Genomic DNA, 8,062 nt, shown 5'->3' with positions numbered 1-8,062 from the left:
GTATTTCACTCACTTGGCTTTTATCCTCTGATAATCTCACACACTCTTGCCTTTTACTTTTCTTTCTCCCACTCTCAAGTTGAGTGCCAGATAGATCCTCTTGAATCAAAGTATTCTTAAGTATTATTTTAAGATACTGCAAGGAGTCCTATACAACAAATATCACACCAATACTAAAAGTAAGAGTGTAACACAGAGAAAAAAGGTGGTGTGGTATCAATTATGCTAAGCTCTAAGATGCAATTTAGATGTTTAAATATATAAAGGAACTAAAGCTTAAAAGAATAAAAGAAACTGAGAGTAGAAAAAAAATTTGACAGTTTATAGAAGATGTAGGGATCACCAAGGGAAAATCTAAAAGATATTCCTACCAATTTATTTCCAATGTACGTTGCATTCTATATAAAAGAAATGTAGTCTTTAATGAACTGTGTAAGTGTGAATACACGTGGTCTTAAAAAAAATTATAGAATAAAAAGGAATTTTTGCTTCATGAAGAGTTGGTTCTTGCACTGTTTCAAAGAAGGATGATTGAGTACCAAAGAAGTAAGTACTTTCCCAATGAGTATGTTACTTGATCGAGATTTCTTTCCTTTGTTTCCTTTCTTTTCTCTATTTTTTTTCTTTTCTTTTCTCTTATTTTCTCTTATTTTCTCTTATTTTCTTTTCTCTATTGTTTTGCACAGGAATCAAAATTGCAAGAAAAGTAGATTTAAAAAAAATCATTACTCAAACATCGATTTTATCAAGTCAAGAAAGCGTCAATTAACGTTATATCTTACTCGAATAGATGTATGAGATAATTATTATCTTTTTGAATAGATGAATAAAAAAAAAAGTAAATGGTGCAAGAATTTAAAAGTGGAAAAACAAAAGATAGTAAGTTTAGATGGAGCCAAAGCTCTGATACCAAATGATGTGGAACCTAAGATCAACCAATATAATCAGAAACTCACACAATTTCATTTTAAGGCAAAAGAATTGATCATATAGAAACCCTTCCTACTTAACCTACTATCAATAATGATAGGAATTAAGGCTGCTAGAAATAAAATAATAGAATGAAAATACGTCACAAGGTCGTACCTTGATAAGTAGATACATTCCTTACTCAACAAGATGGTAGAAGAACTTCTCTTGAAAATAAACCCTCTTAATATTATTAAGATAATTTCTGAATGTTTACAATAAAGATTTAGTAGCCTATTTATAGGTTAAGCCAAATAAATAAAAAGAAAATAAAATCTCTTAATTTAATTTGTAATTATATTGAAAATAAATAAAAAATAAAAAATTAAAGACTAATTTCCTAACTAAGATAGATTTAGTCTTTCCTTTTAATTAAAAAGGATTATGGCCAAATTAAGGGGGAGACATATGGAAATAAATTAAAAATTAAAGGCTAATTTCCTAACTATGATAAATTTAGTCTTGCCCTTTAATAAAAGAGATTGTGATCAAATTAATAGGGAGACATACGAAAATTTAGGGCTGGCCATAAGATCTCTGTTTTGGCCTATTCCCTCCTATTTCTTTGGATTGGGCCTTCTCACATCAACAAGTTAGAAGAACTTGTTAACATTCAATGATAGAATAGTTTACTAAATAATAGCCATGAAGTTTACTCTAAAATAATAAGAATATTCTATATAAACCTCACTAAACCTCCTTATAAACTCTAAAAACTTGAATAAGTAAGAACAATTTTAAAATAACTTCTAGAAAAATTTAGATGCGTGAATGGTTCCTCTTAGAGGAGCTTAGTTTTATTAGCCAAACTGATGCGAAACTCAGGATCAGCAATGAAATCCAAAACCCTGCATATACATCAACAATTAGAAACTCAAAATCCTAAGTAAATCCTCCCTATTTGACCTGCACTCAACATGGAAGTGAAAACTAAGATAACTAAAAAAAAAAAAGAACTAGAATTGAAAAGATCCCAATTCCTACCACAACAAGTTAGTTGAAGACCCAATCTTAAAACAAGAATACCTAAATTTTATTAATAAACTAAAAATTCTGAATGAATTACAACTCTGAATTGAAGGCCTATTTATAGTGTAGGTCATATGAATAATAAGGAAAAAAATATTGTTCTAATTAATGATAGAAGTTACATATGAAATTAAATCTAGACTAGAATAAAAAACTAGCAAAAATTAAAAAAATTACAACTAAAATAGGATATATATAATTTTTATTGAGGAAAATTTCTTAAATAGGAAATATCTTAATTAATTGTGGATGATTAAGGAGAAAAAATTATGCCAAGATATTTTTCTTTTTATCAAATATTTTTCTTTTCTGCGAGATTAGACATTTAAGGAGTTTTTCTCTTTCTCAAGATAGCTTATAATTTAGGACCAATTTCCCCTCTTAGTTGATCTTTAATTGTGAAAATTTTCCACATGATTAGGAAATAAAATCTCATGGGAATTTTTTTTTATGTCTTACAGAATTTTCTCATTTTCTTGATTATTTCTCTCTTATACTTGGGGTGAATAATATATACCCTTGGGTTAATGGCCTTGTTGTCTTCTTTTCGTGGACTTCTTTAATTGGTCCAAACCCGTCTTCCTCATTGATCCACACTTGGATAAAAAGTTGGAAGGATTGTTGCAATCTTTTAGTTCTCCCCCTTATAATGGGCCCACTTGACATTGAAATATCCTTGCTGCCAACTTGATCCATGTCCTTGCTCACATCATCCCCTCCTTCTTCAAAAAGATTCATCCTTGAATATGGACCTACATAAAAAAGGAAAAGGTTAGAAACATTAAAGGTAGTAGACACACTGTACTCACATAGGAGATTAATTTTGTAGGTTTTGTCATTGATATGCTCTAGAACTTGAAAAGATCTGTCTCCTTGGGGGTCCAACTTAGATTTTTCATTGATTGGGAAAGCTTTCCTTTCACATATAAACCCATACCCAATTGTCAGGTTGGAAAACTACTCGTTTCCTTCCTTTATTGGCGTGTCATTGATAGGATTCATTCTTCTTCTGGATATGCTGCCTGGCCTTCTCATATATGGCTTTAACAAATTCTGTTCTTTGCTGACCATCGATATCTTGAATTTCTTGCAAAGGTAAAGGCGTGAGGTTTAACTGAATCAAAAGATTAAAACCATAAACAATATCAAAAGGTGAAAACCTTGTAGAGGTATGAATGCTCCTATTGTATGCAAATTCTACAATTGGTAAAAAATCCTCCAATGTTTTCAAATTTTGGCAAATTATAGCTCTCAACAAGGATCCTAAGTTTCTACTAACGACCTCAGTTTGACCATCAGTCTGGGGGTGACATTCAGTAGAGAATAACAATTTAGTTCCTAACTTATTCCATAGAACTCTCTAAAAATGAATAAGGAATTTCACATTCCTATTACTCACAATTGTCTTAGGAATGCCATGAAGTTTCACAACATCCCTAAAAAACAAGTTTGTAATATTTGTCACATCATCAGTCTTCTAGCATGCAATAAAGTGTGCAATCTTGCTAAATCTATCAACAATGACAAATATACTATCACCAAATCTCCTGGTCCTAGGCAATCCTAATAAAAAATCCATAATATATCTATCCAAGGTGCTGTAGGCATAAATAAAGGTATGTATAATCCATAAGGTAGAACCTTAGATTTGGCTTGCTTACATGAAATACACCTATTATAAATGTGCTCAACATCTTTCCCTATAGTAGGCCAAAAAAAATGTCCATTCATTATATCTAGAGTTTTAGCTACCCCAAAGTGCCCCATCAATCCCCCATAATGAGCCTCAGACACTAGTAATTCCCTAAGTGAACAGTTAGACACATATAACTTACCATTCCTAAGGAGAAAACCATCATGTCTATAAAATTTCTAAAATGCAGAAGGCTCACATGTATGATAAACAATGAAAAAATCATTATCATTAGCATACATCTCCTTAATCTGTTCAAATCTTAACAACTTAAAGATAAGTGTAGAAATTAAAGCATACTTGTGAGATAATGCATCAGCAACAATATTATCCTTAACTTGTTTATATTTGATTACATAGGGAAAGATTATATGAACTTGACCCACTTACCGTGACGACGGTTGAGTTTACTTTGACTCTTTAGATATTTTAGAAATTCATGGTCTGTGTGGATCACGAACTCCTTTGGCAATCAATAGTGCTACCATACATTTAATGCTCTCACCAAAACGTACAACTTCTTGTCATAGGTTGAGTAGTTCAACAGTGCGCCACTAAGTTTCTCACTGAAATAAGCCATGAGATGCCCTTCTTGCATTAGTATCACATTCAAGCTCAAAGTTTTGTTAAAGTCAGGTAAATCTAAAATAGGTGTAGAACATAATTTATCTTTCAATAAAGTAAAAGCATACTCTTGTATTTTAGTCCATACAAATTTTACATTTTTCTTTACCAGTTCATCCAATAGTGCTACTATGGAACTTAAATCCGTAACAAACCTAGGGTAGAAACTCGCCAAACCATGAAAACTCCTTACCTCACTGGCTAATGTCAGAGTAGACAATTCTCTAATTGCTTTCATCTTATCCTCACCTACCTCAATGCCTTGTGCACTAACTACAAACCCTAAAAAAATAAAATTTTCACTGTAGAAGGTACACTTCTTGGCATTTGCATACAACTGTTCTTTTTTAAGGATCTCAAGGACAGACCTGATATATTGAAGGTGATCCTTTAAGGACTTACTGTAAATCAAGATGTTATCAAAGTAAACTACCACAAATTTACCCAGAAAAAGTCGTAAAACATGGTTCGTAAGTTTCATGAAGGTGCTAGGGGCATTTGATAACCCAAAAGGCATTACTAACCACTCATATAACCCATAATTAGTTTTAAAGGCAATTTTCCATCATCTTCAGGTTTCATCCTAAATTGGTGGTATCCACTAAGATCTATCTTAGTGAAAATAGTAGATCCACTCAAAATTCATCAAATATATTATCTAACCTAGGGATAAGTTGTCTATACTTTACCATAATTTTGTTGACGGCTTGGCAATCCACACATCCTCCTGGAGCCATCCTTCTTAGGCACAAGTAACATTGGAATAGCACAAGGGCTCAAAATTTCTCTTACATGTCCCTTACCTAACCACTCCTCGACTTGCCATTGAAAATCCTTTCTCCTCAGGATTACTTTGATAGGCTGGGCAATTGGGAATTGAAGCTTTAGGGATAAATTCAATTTGATGTTCGATCCCTTGTAGTGGTGGTAGACCATCTGAAATCTCCTATGGGAACACATCTTCATATTCCTACAAAAGAGAAAAAACATAACTAGGCAAAGAAGTGTCAAGGTCGAAAAAAGTTAGATACGTTTCCTTGTACCGAAGTGTAATCAAGCTTTACTTCTCATAGATCGCACTCCTTACTTCTCACTCCCTCACATATAAACACTCTTTTCTTTTCTCTCTCTCACTTTCTCTCATTGGGCCTTCTTTATTCTTCTTTTGGACATTTTTTACATTTATTGGGCTATCTTTATTTTTTAAGTTTCTTTTTCTCTCAGTGGGCCATTCTTTTCTTTTTGGCCTTTTTTTTCTTTTTTTTTCGAATATTCTTTAAAAGATTTCTTGATTTTAATTTGATCAACATAGATCTCCTTTCGAGATAAATGTGTCCAAATGTGTTTTAGGCCATCTAGACGTAAAAAGTATTGATTCTTAAATGCGTTGTAATGTGCCTGTCTATCATACTGCCATGGTCATATGACTAGCATGCATAAGAATGACATCACAACATACCTCATCTTTGTACTTGCCTATAGAGAAGGAAAATTTGACTTGCTTGTGTACTCTGACTTCTCCACACTCATTGAGTCAATATCTCTATTTGATCGTTGTCTGTCTCTTTGAATTGTATATTTAGGGTTCTTCAGACAACCAATATCTCACCCTACACTAGGGCTGCTAAATTATCTTCACAATCATCTAGTGATGTTCTATTATCATCATCACTATTGTACTCACTAGCAGTCTCTATCCCACCATCGCCTTGCAATAACATGACGTTTTTGTTGGGGCATTATGACATGATGTGTCTAATTCTAAGGTACCTAAAACACTTAACAAAACTTGATCTTTGAGTAGCAGTAGGTGGTTTAGGGTTACCTTTAGATTCAGTAGAGTTGGGCTTCTCCCTCCTTTCTTTAAATTTCTTTCTTTCTTCCTTTTTGGGTCATCTAGAACTAAACTGAGGGGTAGACTAAGAATTACTTCTAGAGGAACCTCTATACTTTAGATGTTTCTCAATCTTCATAGCCATGTGTACCATCTCATCTACATCTATGTAGTGATGCAATTTTATAGCACAACAATCTCCCTTTTCAGACCCATTCAGAAATCTAGCCATGGTGGCTTTTTTGGACTCTCATAAACTTTGGCCCTAGTCATTGCCATCTCCATCTCCTTATAATAATCTTCCACTGAGAGGGATATCTGGGTTAATCTTTGGAGCTTCTTGTGTAATTCCCTATCACAATAAGATTGGACAATCCTCTTTCTAATAATACACTTCATCTCTCTCTAGGTTGATATAGGTTGGTCTCCAACTCTTCTTCTTAGAGTGATCACTTAATCTCACCAAACAAGTGCATAATCTATGAACTTGACTGCTACTAGCTTTACTTTCTTGGCTTCATTGTAGTTGTGGCTGTAACACCATGACTTTTTTGCATGAAACAGATTTAAAACTATGGTATTTTTAGAGAAAAAAGAAAAAAATGGCTGGGGGAAAACTCGAACCACAACTTTGGCCCCCAACCTGTGTTCTGTGAGCTCTAGCATGCGATCGCGGACAGCCTGCACAGACAGGCACCCATAAATGCGCACGCCTGCACCCGCGACTATGTGCACGGTACACACACACGGACAATGCACGATAAGGCTATGCACAGTGGGCGTCGTGACCGCCTGAACATGTGTACTATCATCGATAGGACAACCTTATACCGTCGGTCAAATAGCCACCTTTGGCCTTTCTTTCTTCTTTTGGCCATACTTGGTGGGCCCCAAATCCACCTCTTCACTCTATTTCACCAATTTCCATCAAGTGTCACGAATCTGACCTTTCTTATTCTATTTAAACCTTTTTTTCCATTTCCTCTTCACTATTTTCTTTATTCATTTTCTAATCTTAGAGAGAGAGTAAGAGGAAAGACTTTTAGAGAGAGAAATTAGAGATCTTTAGGGAGATTAAGGAGCAAGAAAGAAAAGAAAATTTTAGAGTTTCATAAACTTGTCCGAAGGATTTCTAGAATCTCTTATGTGACATCCCAAATGCTAATTAAGACATAATGGTGCCAGATATATAAATAGATTACGAGTGCATAGTAGTTAATTATATGTAGCAGAACAATTTATTACAAATCCCTTACAAAATATATAATTGAGGCCAAAAGTGGCAATAAAATACAAAATATCAAAATACAAAAAGGGCTACTTCAATCATTCTGTAAAAGGACTCATCAGAGTGCATGACAAGTTATGCACTCAAAAAGGTTTATGAATCCACAGGATCCTCAAAGACTTTAAGGGGTAGGTCAGCGATCGGTTCCTCACTATCTTCTTCATCTAGAGGGAGGCATAGAAAGTGGTGAGTTCCATATACTTAGTAAGAAAAATAATATTTAAATAATATTATAAGATTTTAAGAGTGATTAATTATGTCATCAATACTTATCATTATGGTAATTTCTTAAATTATGAGAATAATTTATTTATTAAAGAATATATCAAATCCATCATGTCATGGTCATATCAATCAAAGCAATCATGTTGATAATAGAGAAAATCAAAGAAATCATGATATACTCAATTTTTCGTATCATTTTTCACGAAATCATTCTGATTTTCATCTATTGAGGGCAATACAGATTTCCAGCTATCCATATGGAATGACCAGTTTAGTAATAACAGCAATTTGCGGCTTGCCAAACCAACAACATATTTATGCCTTGCCAAACCATGACATGATCTATGACCATGGTCATGCCAACCACAGTGGTCCTATAATAAGAGTATGACCACGACCA

The sequence above is a fragment of the Carica papaya genome, chromosome 6, assembly GCF_054855325.1.
Source record: "Carica papaya isolate Zhongbai chromosome 6, ASM5485532v1, whole genome shotgun sequence".
In the NCBI taxonomy this organism is placed as follows: domain Eukaryota; kingdom Viridiplantae; phylum Streptophyta; class Magnoliopsida; order Brassicales; family Caricaceae; genus Carica; species Carica papaya.
Note: the sequence above shows the minus strand (reverse complement) of the source record.